The following is a 15,237-nucleotide window of genomic DNA, read 5'->3' on the forward strand; positions in this document are numbered from 1 at the left end:
GGTACATATCCGTAAACAGGTATAACTTTCTTGGGAGCATCTATATATATAGGAGCAAGGCTAAATATGAGGGCCAAAATCATAGCACTATGCCTAAGTCATAGTAGTCAGGAGGTATAGAAAACAAGAGGTAAGTAGAAAAGTGGAAACAAAAATATTAATGAAATGACTATAATCATTTAATAAGTTGTTTTTGAGCTGCTGTTTTTCTTTTATGTAGACGTTTGAAGAACATGTGGAGTTACTTCAGATGTTTTCAAGAATTTTTATTTTTATTTTCAACAGTGTGGCAGAAAAACGACATTCATTCATACGCATACCTGAAAACAGGTGAGTTTCTTATTACTCAGTAATAGTTTTTGTTTTATGCATGCCTCCCCATTAGCTTAAACTATTCTTGGTAGTATGTGGAAATAATGTGTTCAAAGGGCATCAAAAGCCCCAGTTCTTAATCGCTATGGTCCAAAGTAAGAACAGCTGGTTGCTGAAACATGTTTAGTAGATTCCATGGAAACATATTTTTTGACAGCTGATAAGAATGGCTTGGACCCACCTAGTCTGTCTATTTCTGTTCTGTTCAACAACTGACAGTCCAGCTGTGGAAATGGATCTAAAGTTTTTAGCTGTCATGGGTGGATAGGGAAGAGAAAGGAACAGTGCGTAGAGGTAGGTGCCCCACCCTGGGAGAGCGTTGTACTGGTCATCAATGATGGATGGCTCCCAGTAGGGGGAAGTACCTGACACCAATGTTATGTCCAAAGGGAGATAACATATGTTATATCCCTGCAGGCTTTGTTTTTTTTCTGGAAGAAAGCTGGCCTCATCTCAGCAACTCCTGAGATACTGTGGTTTATACTGGGCACAGCCAGTGTCATAGCTGGTGGCCTGGAATGTTGGATGTTGTAAGGACTACAGAAGTCATAACCAAACCAGTTCATGAAACAATCAGAGGTAACATTTATTTGGCAACCAAAAAAAAATCTGAACACCTTGCACAAGAATAATGACCACAACGTGTTGTGGTGTCCATAAACTACAGAAGTCACAGTGGAATGACAGTGTTCCACAAAATCCACTGCAATACCTTCACTTTTTGCATAAAGAGGCATTATTATTTGCAAACTTGATACACTTTGTATCATTACTTTTTTATCTTGTACAGTTATCCTGTCGCTGACAGTTTCTTATTCTAAACATTTAAGTTGGAATTCCTCCAAAATTCCTAATAAAAGTGTTTGAAATGTTTACATATCCTCCCCTCATGTAAGTTTATTGGAGGGACAATGTGATGGAAGAGTAACATAATTTCTGTGGCTGGTTCTGTGACCCAAAATGGTAAATAGTAAAACAGGCCTTTGAGCCTGGCAGACCTGCCTTTAGTGCTAGTAAGAGTAACTTCAGCTGTATAAATCTGTAGTTTTTCACTTTTGATCTTGTTCATCTGTATTTTTTTTTCTGAGTGGTAAACTTAAAATGAATCAACTCCCCAGCTTAAACTGTAGACCATCTAACCACAGCAAAGGACTTTAGTGAGACTCTTGTCTGACTTATTCCGCAGAACTCTTTCTTGTTATAGTTAATCACAGTGGCAGTGCACAGGAAAAAGCACTCATAGTGGACCAGGATTCTGTAGGAGAGAGATTAATAAATTCAGGTACTGTTTTCACTTGTCAGTATTAAAGCTGGAACACAGTACTGTGATGCTGTATTTTTGCTTTCTTCATGAACTTTAGGCCATGTCTGATGTGTGGTGATTGCTGTAATGCCGTAATGAATGCATTGTTCCAGCCTTCATCTTGGGGTAAAATAGTTGCCATTTGATACCTGATTATTTCACTCCCATGCTGGGCCACCACTGTCCCAGGTCTGCTTCTAAATCTGAGTTTTTAGAATCACAACTACAGGTTCAGCTATGGTATTGATGTGACAGACCAATGTGTTCCTTCTCAGAGTTTTCATAATTTCTCCTGTTACAGTTCGTAAAAGCCCCTGGATGATGTTTTAGGACACTATATACTGCTGCTTTGATAAGCTAAACCACATTGAGTAAAGGCTGAATCACTGCTTTTTCCCTGATCATTGAAGTGCTGGGTGATTACCAGGCACAGGACTGATTCCGTATATGCCTTTATGCCAGTAGTTGGAAATGTGAAAGTAGACATGCTTAGTGAAAGGTTCAGCTGAAAACACGTTATCACAGGGAAGATGTGGGATGCCCATCCTGGTAGGGGAGGTTTGGGCAGAGCAGGATGCATACAGTCATAATCCCTTGGAGAGGGGTGCTGCCATGGTGCTTCCCTTGGTCATAGGCTTTTGACTGACCAATCCACCTCCTTGTAGTATACTTTATTACTGAGGGGAACAAGAGCATGGACACGCTGCTTAAAGTGTTGTAAGTCTCCGCAGAGACATGATTAGCTTGTAGGTCATACAAATGCACCCATTAGCAGGATTTCAGCAAGGGTACAAGCAGTCTTCAAAGCTGCTAGTATAACGGCCCCTACAGATAGATCAACCCCCCCTTACTGTACCAGAGTATTTCTGTGGTAGACACCTGCAACAACTGGAGAGGCTGCAAAAGTACCTCACAAAGATGATCCTAGGCCTTAAACACCTGTCCTATATGGACAGACTCAAAAAAACTCCACCTATTCTGTCTCATATCGCCTACTTAGAGGTGATCTCTGCTTGACTTACAAAGCCATGTCTGACCCAGCTCTGTTAGAAGTGCTACATCTAAAGAAATCCCAATCCCTCCTCACCACACACTTCAGAGACCTCAACCTCATTACCTCAATCAGCAGAACATGCAGGAGGGACAGTTTCATAACCCAGAGACTGCCCATGCTATGGAATATACTTCCCATACATGTCAAACAGAGCACCTCACTGGCCCTCTTCAAGAGAAATCTTGATGAGTGGATGGGAAATAGAAAATTCACCCTGGGGATCATGCCAGTGGGTCTACTCAACGGAGGCGCTGGGAACTAATGTCAGGTGGCACGATGCCAGGGTAATCCTGTGGGCTAGGCTTATAAAGACTCCAGGGCCATTAGCCTATTACACTCCTATGAACCTATAACAACACTTTTTCAGACCTTAATCAGATGATATGGAGGTGATTGCACAGATATATTCTTCACAGATTTACACTCCCCACAAATCTACAAACATAGACTAGTTACACAACAGCTTTGCAACATGGCTTATTGTCACTGGTGCCCAAGCAGTCAGAAAAGTATAGTCAGTGATGTTTACTGAATTAATTGCATTTGCTTCCCTTGATAGCCCATTTGGACACAGACCCTTTTCAGAAAATATGTGGGAGATAATATCCACACAAAAAACAGGAAAAATGTGTATATACAGATTTAGTTACATTTTATAGTTTACATATACATAGTAATTTGAACAGTAATTGTTGTTTTACCAAAAATCATCCAGTGTAGTACAAGAATTGTAATGGAGGAAACAAAACTTCTTCAATTACACTTACTATGTGTCCACACTTATTTACTGATTGACATTTGATGACATACTGCCATAATAAAATACGTAGCTGTACTGTATTGCAGTGGTGCAGTTTGCTTTTGCATTTAGGTCACACATCTAGCTAATTGATTTGTAGCAAAGAAGAAGCTGAGATAGTTGTTAGGAGAAAGGGATTAATGAGGTGATAGGAAAAGGAAGATACATGGCTTATTACAGTTAGAGATATCATGGAGTGAGTGTGAAAGGCAAGCATGACTGACGCTACATAAATGTCATTCCTTTAGTCAGTGGTAAAATCTGTGTGGACGTCGGTTCCATTTGCTTTTTGTGACTGAAAGCAGTATTGGTAATCATTTAAGCAGCTGCAACTTGTATTGCAGCTGCTTAAAGTGTGTGTGTGTGTGTGTGTCTGTCTGTAGCAAAGATAGCTTTGCTTGTAGGACTTTCTTTTTGTGTGTGTGTGTGTGTGTGTGTGTGTGTGTGTGTGTGTGTGTGTGTAGCAAAGATAGCTTTGCCTATAGGACTTTCTTTTTTTTTTGTCCCAATTGCTGAGACTTTTTTTGAAGGAGGATGTTGAAGGGGTGCTGAATGGAGCAAAGCTCAGAGTAGCAGATGACCTAGCTACCATTCTGAGTTTAGTTAAAGGTGCTATCCGTGCTTTCTCAGTTAAGATTACAAGATCAGTGGTTAGTTGTGGGGACAGATAATGGTAATCCGTGTAAGGAAGATACAGCAAAATGGAACATAATGAGTATTACTACTCAAAGCCTAGGGAAATAAATCTCTGAAGTAAAAAAACAGTGTCTTGGTATTGTGGTAATATTAGAAACTTAGTACATGAAGACTCGTGACTGGGATGTAAGCATATGAGGGCTTGCAGCGTATAAGAGGGAGAAATTAGTTAGTGTAGGGGTTGTTAGAGAAGGATCATTGTGTAAGAGAAGGTATGAAAACAGCAGGGCAAATAAGTAAATAAGAAGAGGAGGCTATGTGGGTCTAAGTGGTGACTGGTCTTGGCAGCTTTCCTTATGGGTGGGGAAAAGATAAGGAAATAAGGCCATCCTTTGAAAAATAGACAAGAGGGCGGCATTATTGCTGGGGGACTTTAATATGACAGATGTGAAACGGAGGAGTTTGGTTGTACAACACCAAAGAGTAGGATCAGTTTTCACATCCTGCAAGGGATAACGTTTAGATAGTGTTGTAATATACTCAAGAAAGGGCAGTTTTCTGTCTGGTGTTCTGAGATGGTGACGGACAGGATCTTGGACTGTGCAGTTTTTTGGGAACAAGTGATATAACAGAGTGGTTCACAATCAGTTAGGTACAGACTCAGTACAATAAGAAGTTAACATTCTGGATGTCAAGAGGACAGACTTTGGGGCATCAAGCATAAAGACATAGTGGTTTGTAAGAGCAACAGGTGTACATCCAAGTGGTTCTTATATAACCAACAATCCTTTGTGTAAAAGGAAAGCAAGTAAATAAAACGGAGATAAAATGTTATGATTCTGGGAAAAGGAGGCATCAGGTGTTACAGAAAACCTGTACTGCTCAGGAAATATAAATTGATATTGCCCCCAAATTATGAGCAAACATTGAAAAAGGAAGACAGAAAACAAAATGAAGCAGAAAAATTACTCTGAAAAGCAAAGGTCCAAACTGGTAGAAATCATAACCAGTTGGAGGAGCGGTAGACAAGACCATGAGGCTTGAAAGATTTGTTGTAAAATAAGGCAATGAGGTTTGACAGGATTCGTTGTAAATATTAAAAGAACTAAGGGGATCAATTGCAACAGCACTAACATTCTGAACAAATTCTAAACATTGGTTAAGACTCCTGAAGACGGGAGGAAGACATATGTGATTCCAGCAGGTGGGAGAATGGGGTTAGGCCAACACTGGAAACTGCTGGCCTATAATTTTTACTTTGGCTGTAGAGAGAAATCATGTAATTACTGCTGAAATAGATTGTTTCATAATATCTAGAAATTATCTGGGCGCAAAACTCAGGGGAACATTGTTTCACAACACCATGTTCATGCCAGGCATATGTAAATGTTTTCTTGACTTAGTAATTAAGAATGGATAAAAAATCTGCTGCAGGAATAGCCTGCTTGGACTTCAGCAAGATATTTGACATGGGACCATACAACAGATTAGGGAACAAGTTAGGCAGACTGAGTGGTTCCTACAGACTGGAAGCATTGCTGAAACACTGGCTAAAAAAATATGACATAGAAGGTCAAAATAAAGGTCTCTAAGGAAAACCTTGCTTTTCTGCTGATTACACAATATTTTAATAGGGCTGATGCAAAAGAAGGGATAGAAATGATGAGAAGAGACGACTTGTTTGGAACAATGGTCTAAATTGCTGCAGCTTAAATTAATTGCAGAAAATGTAAAATAATGCTGTCTGGGAAATACAAGCACAGGACAGGAATACATGGGAAGGTAGTAGCAAAAAGTGAGATTAATACAGTAGTAACTTTATTAGATTACTTAAAAGTTAGCAGTCAGTTTGACAACAGTAAAGAATTAATGACTGGAAGAAATATCACCAATAGAAAATGAGAACATATTGGCTGTAATTGTAACTGTATAGACAGCTGGCAAAATCTCATGAGGAATATTGTGCACAGTGTTACAAACAATACAGTAATATAGCACAGAAAGGCTGGTGGATTATTGGAGTAACTTACATAAGGTATTAGTTCATTCAGACATACTAAAGAATTCAAGAATGCATAGAACAGACGATATAGCTGTTATGAGTGCAAGATAAAACAGAAGGAATAAAATAATTTCCAGCTTATCCAGTGGGTAGGAGAGTAGATAACCAATAAGGCACACTTGGCCAATTGGGTTTATCAAAGTCTCAGCTTCTATGTAAATACTTAGAAAGGATCTCTGAACTGATATTATGCCAAAATTATTTTACTTAAAAGTTTAAGCTTTCTATCCTGGTCCTTCCGAGGATTCACAGGCTAATAGGTGACTGAGTACAAAATGGAACCCATAAGACTGAAACCCATAATACTGAATCTGAACATACTGAATTGTAAACTGGACCATATAAAACCAGACTAGGTGGGGAGCTGTGCCCCCCCACCTCCTAACTATATATACTAACTCCAGGATCGCAGTGCAGTGGGGAAACCCCCCCCACCTAGTCTGGTTTTATATGGTCTAGTTTACAATTTAGTATGTTGAAATTCAGTCTTATGGGTTTCAGTCAAGTGAGTTTTCAGTATTTTGAAATTTCAGTCTTATGGTCTCAGTCAAATTAGGTTTCTATCATGTGATAGGGATCCATGGTACCATACAACAAATTAGGGAACATATGTATATATGTTTATTCTGTGTCTTGATATATTACTCAATATAAACCTTCATGTAGTATGACAATTCATTTTTTTTATTTTGGAGCAGACATGCTGATGTGATTTTTTTTTTTTTTGGCTGAGTATTCTGTCTTCTACACGTTGTGTCTCAACCTACACTCTATTGCAGGATTTTATTTCCATTAAGTTAGAATGTCAGTATTCAGAATTACTGCTTACTTAGTCTCCAGTCTTAATATCACTGTAACACATTTATGTAGCTGCATTTTATAGAGACTAAGAAACCCTTTCTTTCAACTGTAAATAAGTGCTTTCAAGAACTGAGAATACCTTTCTCACATTCTTTCTATCATATCATGTTTTATGCCACTGGATCTTCGATGCACAATCATCTGTGACAACAGTGCTGTTTTTCACATTGGGGTTGCAACTCCAGAGACCTGACAGGTTTGTGGCCCAATTGGAAGGAAAGAAGGCACCTTGCTATATAGGCTTCTCATGGGCCAGAAATCTTAAATATAATAGGACATAAGTGCTAGCCAGGGAAACAAACTGCTAAGGAAATCATGAAGCTTTATTCAAACTCTACATACTTTGCACTGAGGAAAGTAAATAGCACTGAAATGCTGAATGACTTTAGAAGCAGATTTTACTTATATGGAACCATCTTATAGGGAGGAAAATGCACTCTGGGTGTGAAGGGTGAATGAGCTGAGCTTTGCACTGAATTGCAGAAGCTCATCACAACTCTACCTCTTTCTGTGCATTATATTATCTGTTTGTCATGGTACAAAATGTTGCAAATCCATATGAGGTGATCTTGTGACAAAGTCCTTAATACTTGAACCTCCCAAATCAGACTGGAAATGGTTGAAGTCCCCTGGCATATCTCTCAACCTGCAGCCAGTGAAGATTGGTCAAAGGCCTTTGAAAAGTAAGCACATCTAGCCGAAAAATCTGAACATCTAATTAGCATAAAATGTGAATACCAACTAGCACGACTTCCTGTTTCTAGAAGAAATGTGGGATACTGCTCAAACTGAGTTTTAAAAAAATGGTGACACAAATGATAGAAAGCACATTATCAAAGAGACAATGTAAAATCTGTAGCAAAATTCTTCCGCACAATATCATTTATTTTTGCTTCTGAAAAAGGGAGCTGTAAGATGGATTTCCTCTTTCTAGTATGTTGTTCATGTTGTGCAGTCTTCTGTGTATTATACCACTTAAAAAATCATGTGATTTTAGGGGGTTGGTTCAGAATAGTGTGTGAAGGGATAAATCTAGCCTGAAAATAGACACCCCTCCAAAAACGGGTACATCCATGTACAAGGATAAATCAGGCCGGAACATCATTACATTTGTCCAATACAGGGACACTTGAGAGGTCTGTCTCTGTTGACTTGTAGTCCTCATACTTATTTCTTAATGCCCCTGATTTTTGGCTCAAAAATTTGCTCCATCTCTCACAAAATGTGGAATTTTGTGAGAAAACTAAGAATTAAAATTTTTAAGCAGCATTAGTAATTACAGTTCGAAAATGTTTATTCTTTAGTGAATGTACATTTATACAAACATATTTTTATTACAAAGTACAGTTTTGCACCTACCATAAATGTAGATGTTCAAGGATTCCATTGCTGCAGTCCTTACTATTGGGTATAGTCCGCATCCAGTCGGCCCGAATACCAGAGTATAAGGCTGACGTCGGTCAGGGCGCATTAGACTGACGTCAGTACGCCAGGGTACTAATGCGCATGACCGGCGTCATATCCTCAGTCTTTTCTTGCCCCAGATGTCAGAAGACCCTAAAAAGACAAGGCCCAAAATACCTGCACCAAAACATGAACAATATATACAAAAATATAAGCATGTAAACTCACCTACACAACCACCCCTAAACACAGAGGGGAAGGAGGGAGGATTGGACTGCAGCAATGGAATCCTCGAACATCTACATTTATGGTAGGTACAAAACTGTACTATGTTCTTCGTTTTCCATTGCTGCAGTCCTTACTATTGGGTAGAATCCCAAAGCAGAGGTAAGGGAGGCTGGCAAATCATAAAGAAGCAGGAGCTGACAACATGCCTTGCAAAACAGCTGTGGCAAAACCAGCCCTAGACTTAGAGTAGATAGGAAGGTGATAATGCTTAGAGAAAGTATGCACTGAACTCCAAGTAGCTGCTTCCAAAATATCCTTAGTTGCCACCCCCCGTAGAAACGCTGTTGAAGTGGCAGTAGCCCTAGTGGAATGAGGCCTAATCCCAGCTGGAATCTCCTTGCCATGATGGGAATAACAAAATGCAATGCAAAAGCCAATCCACCTAGAAATAGTTTGTTTTGACACAGGCTTGCCCTGAGAACTCAAAGCAAAAGAAACAAACAACTGCTGAGACTGCCTAAAATCCTTAGTCCTGCTTAAGTAATAACGCAATTGCCTGTGTACATCTAAAGTATGCAAAATCTTTTCCCCTTTATTTTGGGGGTCTGCATAAAAGTAGGCAAATGAATAGTTTGGTTTAAAGCCACACTAGAAACCACCTTAGGCATAAAGGAAGGATTAGTACGTAATGATACCCTATCCTTATGGAAAATCAAAAAGGGCTCGACTGCCATAAGGGCCTGCAACTCAGACACCCTTCTCGCAGAAGTAATAGCCAACAAAAAAGCAGTCTTCCATGACAAATATTTCAATTCAGCAGTAGCCGCAGGCTCAAAAGGTTGTAGAGTAAGTTTTTCCAACACAAAATTGAGATCCCAAGCAGGAGTAGGAGCTTTACGTGGGGGTCTTATATTCTTTGCCACTCTAAGAAACTGCTTGAACAAAGGATGCGAAAACAATGGTGGGTCACAATCATAGTGAGCTGAGATTGCTGCAGCATGAATCTTAATGGAAGAGAAGGACAGACCCTTGTCCAGTAACTCAGTAAGATATTGAAGAGCCACACTCAAATTAGGCTCAGAAATCTCCAAATTCTTTGCTTTACTCCAAAATAAAAATCTCTTCCATTTTTCTGCACACTTTCCTTGTACTAGGTCTTCTAGCTTCCATAATCACATTTAAAACTTGTTGAGGAAGTTGAGACCTGCTGTGTTTCAACACAGAATATGCCAGGCTGTCAGATGAAGAGAGTGAAGCTTGACATTGAGCAGATGACCGTCCTTCTGGGATAACAGATGTGGAATCAAAGGTAAAGGCCATGGAGGCTTCTTTACCAGACTCCGTAGTAGTGGGTACCAGTGTTGCCGAGGCCAATCTGGAGCTATCAAAATCATCCTTGGCCTGTCCTGTCTGACCTTTAACAGTACCTTTGGAAGAAGAGGCAGAGGTGGAAAGGCATACACATGAAGGTTTGTCCAACTGAAAGACAGAGCATCCACTTTCCAAGCTGTGTGATGAAACCCCTTTGTGCAAAACTGTGGCAGCTGGTGGTTTAGTGGAGAAGCGAACAGATCTATGTCTGGAGTTCCCATGACACTGTCAATTTCTGAAATACATGAAGATCCAGTTTCCACTCGTGGGGATCCATGATTTGTCTGCTTAACACATCTGCTAAGGAGTTCTGTGCTCCTGGCAGAAACCTTGCCTGAAGAGTTAGGTGCAAGCGAAGCAGTCTCCCATAAAATCATTGCTTGCCTGCATAGAGGATAAGAATGTGTTCCCCTTGTTTGTTGATGTACCACATGACAGTTGTGTTGTCTGTTAGAATCAACACCTGCCCTGGAAGAAGTAACTCCTTGAAAGCCAGTAATGCGAACTGGACTGCTAACATCTCCTTCATGTTGATATGTAGATGCTGTAGTCTGGCAGGCCACTTGTCTTGTATCCACTTTCCATTTAGATGAGCTCCCCAAGCAAAATCCGAGGCATCTGTCGTTAAAATCTGACTCGCCTCTGGCCGGGTCACAGAGAGTCCCTTGTTTAGGTGACATTCCTGAGCCCACCACAAAAATTCTCTTTGAAGGCAAGGCATTATTTGAATGACAGTGTCTAAATCCTGGCAGTGCTGTGTCCATACATTTTTGAGATACCATTGTAACTTCCTCATATGCAGTTTGGCATTGGGAAGCACCAGAATACAAGATGCCATGAACCCTAATGCTTGAAGGACTGTCTTTGCAGTCAGCACGGACTGATGAGATAGTTGATGGAAGTAAAGTGATAGACTCTTTTGTTTGTCCGGGGTTAAAAAGGCCATCTGGGCTGCTGTATTCAGTCTCACACCCAGAAAGCACATGTCTTGAGAGGGTACTAGACTGGACTTTATTTCGCTCACAGAATACCCTAGGCATCTTAGCACTGCTATAACATATTCCAGATGCTGTAGAAGGTCTTCCTTTCTTGAGCCAGAAGCAGGCAGTCGCCTAAATAAGGATAGATTTGAATTCCTTGTAGCCTGAAGTAAGCTATCACTGGAGCCAGAACCTTTGTGAATACTCTGGGCGCAGTAGATAAGCCAAAGGGCAATGCAGAGAACTGATAATGAGAATCTCCAGCTCAAACCGCAGATACTTCCTGCAACTTAGCCTGATAGGCACATGAAGGTAAGCTTCCTTGAGATCTAAAGTTACCATCCAGTGATCTTTGCCCAGCAGGGTAAAAGCTGTTGTAACGGCAACATCTTGAACTTGGGAATGTCCAGATAAGTGTTGAGGAGAGATAAATCCAAAATCCGTCTCCACGTGTTCCCCTTCTTTGGTACTAGGAACATGCGAGAATAAAATCCTAGGCCCCTTTCTGATACAGGGACTGGCTGAATGGCCCCATTTGGAGTAACTGAGAAACTTGCTTGTGAGCCTCTCTTCTTTGTGGAGGAGGAACGCCTGGCATGCCTTTGAAAGGGGCATTGTATGGAAATAAAATCTGTAACGTGGTGAATGATGTCCAACACCCATCTGTCTTGAGTAATTAAATCCCAATTTTCTTTGAAAAGAGACAGTCGTCCTCCCAAAGGAGCTGCCAGACGAGAATCTACTGGCAGCTGAAAAGGCAGGTCATTGGGTCTGTTTACGAAAGGACTGACCCCTGCCCTCACCAGAAGTCTGAGCAGGTGAACTCCTGTTCTAGGCCTAAAAGAACCTTGAGCCCTGCCCCTACCACGTCTAGACCTACCCCTAGACTGGGAATCATAAGCAGGATATGTCCACCCCTTAGCAGGCCAATTTCTACTAAACTTCGTGGCTGTACCTGCAAAAATCTTTAACAGTTTGCATAGACTTAGCTTTGTCCTCCATTTTCTTTAAAACTGCTTCCACAGGTGAACCAAACAACACATCAGACTGTAAAGGAGCATCCAAAATCCTTGTCTTAACATGCTCAGCCAAATTTTGATCCCTCAACCAGGCATGCCTGCGAAGAACAGAACTAGTGGCAGCCACCCTCGAGGAGGCCTGCACAGCATCAAAACCACATTGCAAAGAATGCTTGCCCACTTGTTCAGACACATAAACTAAATCCAGCAATTCTTTACAATCAATACCTTCCGCCAAAGCATCCACCTTAGATTTCAATTGTGAAAGGAGATAATTTTGATATTTCAGCATGTGAAACTGACAATTCAACGCTCTCATGGCTAGAGTGGAAGAAGTATACACTTTCTTACCCCACCTATCCAACGCCCTTGCCTCTTTGTCAGTGGGAACAGGATTTTTAACCACAGAGGCCTTAACACCTTTAGGCCCCTGAGAAACAGTGTCTGGGTTCGCCCTAGGACTCCTAAACAAATACTTATGAGCTTCGGGCACCCTATAGTACCTATCAGGTTTAACAGGAGCAGGAGGCAAAGAATCAGGGTTCAGGGAAGCCTCTGCAAAAACATCTTCCACCACATTTAACACAGGAGGTATAGCTAAAGGCCTATGCTGGGGTAAAAACAAGAATTCCCTAAGCCTCTTCCTGGAATCAGAGTAGTCCTGGCCTTCCCATTTAAAGTGCTCCCTCATGGAATGCAGAGTCTCTGAAAATGAAAAATCTCAGGAGGAGAAGTCAAGGAGTGGCATCATCCACATCAGAATCAGAATAATGAGGATACTCCTGCAAATCTTCATAGAAGACTCAGAAGCCCCTGAACCCTGTCCAAAACTGACAAACTCTGGTTCGACCCTAGTCCTCTTATCAGGAGGGCCCATAGAACCTCTAATCATAGTAATCAAATCTTCTGCCATTTTAAGCATATGTTTCTTAGGTACAGAACCGAAATGCTAGGAGAAGCCCTTCTGAAGCTGAACTTGCACAATCATCTGTGACAACAGTGCTGTTTTGGCAACTCCAGAGACCTGACAGGTTTGTGGCCCAATTGGAAGGAAAGAAGGCACCTTGCTATATAGGCTTCTCATGGGCCAGAAATCTTAAATATAATAGGACATAAGTGCTAGCCAGGGAAACAAACTGCTAAGGAAATCCTGGCTTTATTCAAACTCTACATACTTTGCACTGAGGAAAGTAAATAGCACTGAAATGCTGAATGACTTTAGAAGCAGATTTTACTTATATGGAACCATCTTATAGAAAATGCACTCTGGGTGAATGAGCTGAGCTTTGCACTGAATTGCAGGCTCATCACAACTCTACCTGTGCATTATATTATCTGTTTGTCATGGTACAAAATGTTGCAAATCCATATGAGGTGATCTTGTGACAAAGTCCTTAATACTTGAACCTCCCAAATCAGACTGGAAATGGTTGAAGTCCCCTGGCATATCTCTCAACCTGCAGCCAGTGAAGATTGGTCAAAGGCCTTTGAAAAGTAGGTACATCTAGCCGAAAAATCTGAACATCTAATTAGCATAAAATGTGAATACCAACTAGCACGACTTTTCCTGTTTCTAGAAGAAATATGGAATACTGCTCAAACTGATTTTTAAAAATGGTGACACAAATGATAGAAAGCACATTATCAAAGAGACAATGTAAAATCTGTAGCAAAATTCTTCCACACAATATCATTTATTTTTGCTTCTGAAAAGCTGGAGCTGTAAGATTTCCTCTTTCAAAAAATCATGTGATTTTAGGGGGTTGGTTCAGAATAGTGTGTGAAGGGATAAATCTAGCCTGAAAATAGACACCCCTCCAAAAACGGGTACATCCATGTGCAAGGATAAATCAGGCCGGAACATCATTACATTTGTCCAATACAGGGACACTTGAGAGGTCTGTCTCTGTTGACTTGTAGTCCTCATACTTATTTCTTAATGCCCCTGATTTTTGGCTCAGCTCCATCTCTCACAAAATGTGGAATTTTGTGAGAAAACTAAGAATTAAAATTTTTAAGCAGCATTAGTAACAGTTCGAATATGTTTATTCTTTAGTGAATGTACATTTATACAAACATATTTTTATTACAACATCATTTTTTAAAATGAGCAATAAATAAAAATGTGTCTTTTTTTTCGGGCCTTCATCTCTTAATTCTTAGACCTTCTCTATTTTGGATTGAAGAGGTTGAGAACTTAACAATCCCCACCTAGTCAGTAAAATAAGGGAGTAAGGGGGGGTTATGGATGTCTGGGCCCATTGGAGCTGTGTAAATTTAAATGGTGGGTCCTAAAGTTCAAAATTTTGCTTGTATAATATTGGGTATGAAGCAGTGCTAAATAAAACTTACAATTTATCTGGCAACTTGTCAGACTTTACCATCAGTAAACTTTTCAGCTGGGCACTAAAATGAAAATGTAATCAATAATAACTAAACTAAAGTAATTAATGTTTATGTGATCATCAGACTCTCCTGTTTTTGATAGTTGAAGAACATTCCTATAAATTGATTTTCTAATTCAGACAGAACTGTGCTCTTCCCTAGGCAGCGCATACTCTAACTCTGTTCTTGGCTGTGACAGAGGCCTTTACAGTTTTGTAGGTCAACAACTTTGGTGAATGGTAAACAATCTGTGATAAACAGTCTGAGCTTTCTGTGTGAGGAAAGTATAGGAAGGGTAGGAAACAGGAGAGCCTGTTTGGTTGTTAAGTTATCTGCTAATATCTCTCAGGCCTTATTAAAAGGCAGTAGAAGAAGTTTAAAAATTCAAAACTATTTTCATAAAAAATTATACTAATTCAAAATGCACTGTGCGATGCTTTTATAACTTGATCAGAAAAAATGCTTGTGGCATAGCTACAGTAGTGCAGGGAAATAGTCATGGACCTGGATTCACGAAGCTTGTGCCAGGCGCAGGAGTAACGTTGGTGTTCCAACACCAAATATGATCGGCGAGCGATCCAGGTCACATGCACCACCTGCGTACGCTACTCCAGCACAGCTCCTGGCTCCCAAATGTTAATCACACCATTTGCAGCAGTGTAGCATGCAAATGAAGGTATGTAGCGTTCCAAGAAGTGGTGCAGGCATAGCATAAGCATGCAGAAATATAAACCGTAAAAAATGGTTTACATTACTGCAAACA

At 40.4% G+C, this 15,237-nt stretch overlaps 1 protein-coding gene across 1 annotated transcript in view; it reads left to right on the forward strand.

The window, feature by feature from the left end:
• DDIT3 (DNA damage inducible transcript 3) overlaps positions 1 to 15,237 on the forward strand; it is a 39,903-nt gene that overhangs the window by 7,397 nt on the left and 17,269 nt on the right. Inside the window, exon 2 of the mRNA XM_044083611.1 lies at positions 286 to 330. The gene's annotated coding sequence lies outside the window, so the exon portion shown is untranslated. The remainder of the gene's footprint in view (positions 1 to 285; positions 331 to 15,237) is intronic.

The sequence above is a fragment of the Protopterus annectens genome, chromosome 9.part0 (assembly GCF_019279795.1).
Source record: "Protopterus annectens isolate FY-2018-M chromosome 9.part0, PAN1.0, whole genome shotgun sequence".
Taxonomy (NCBI): Eukaryota; Metazoa; Chordata; order Ceratodontiformes; family Protopteridae; genus Protopterus; species Protopterus annectens.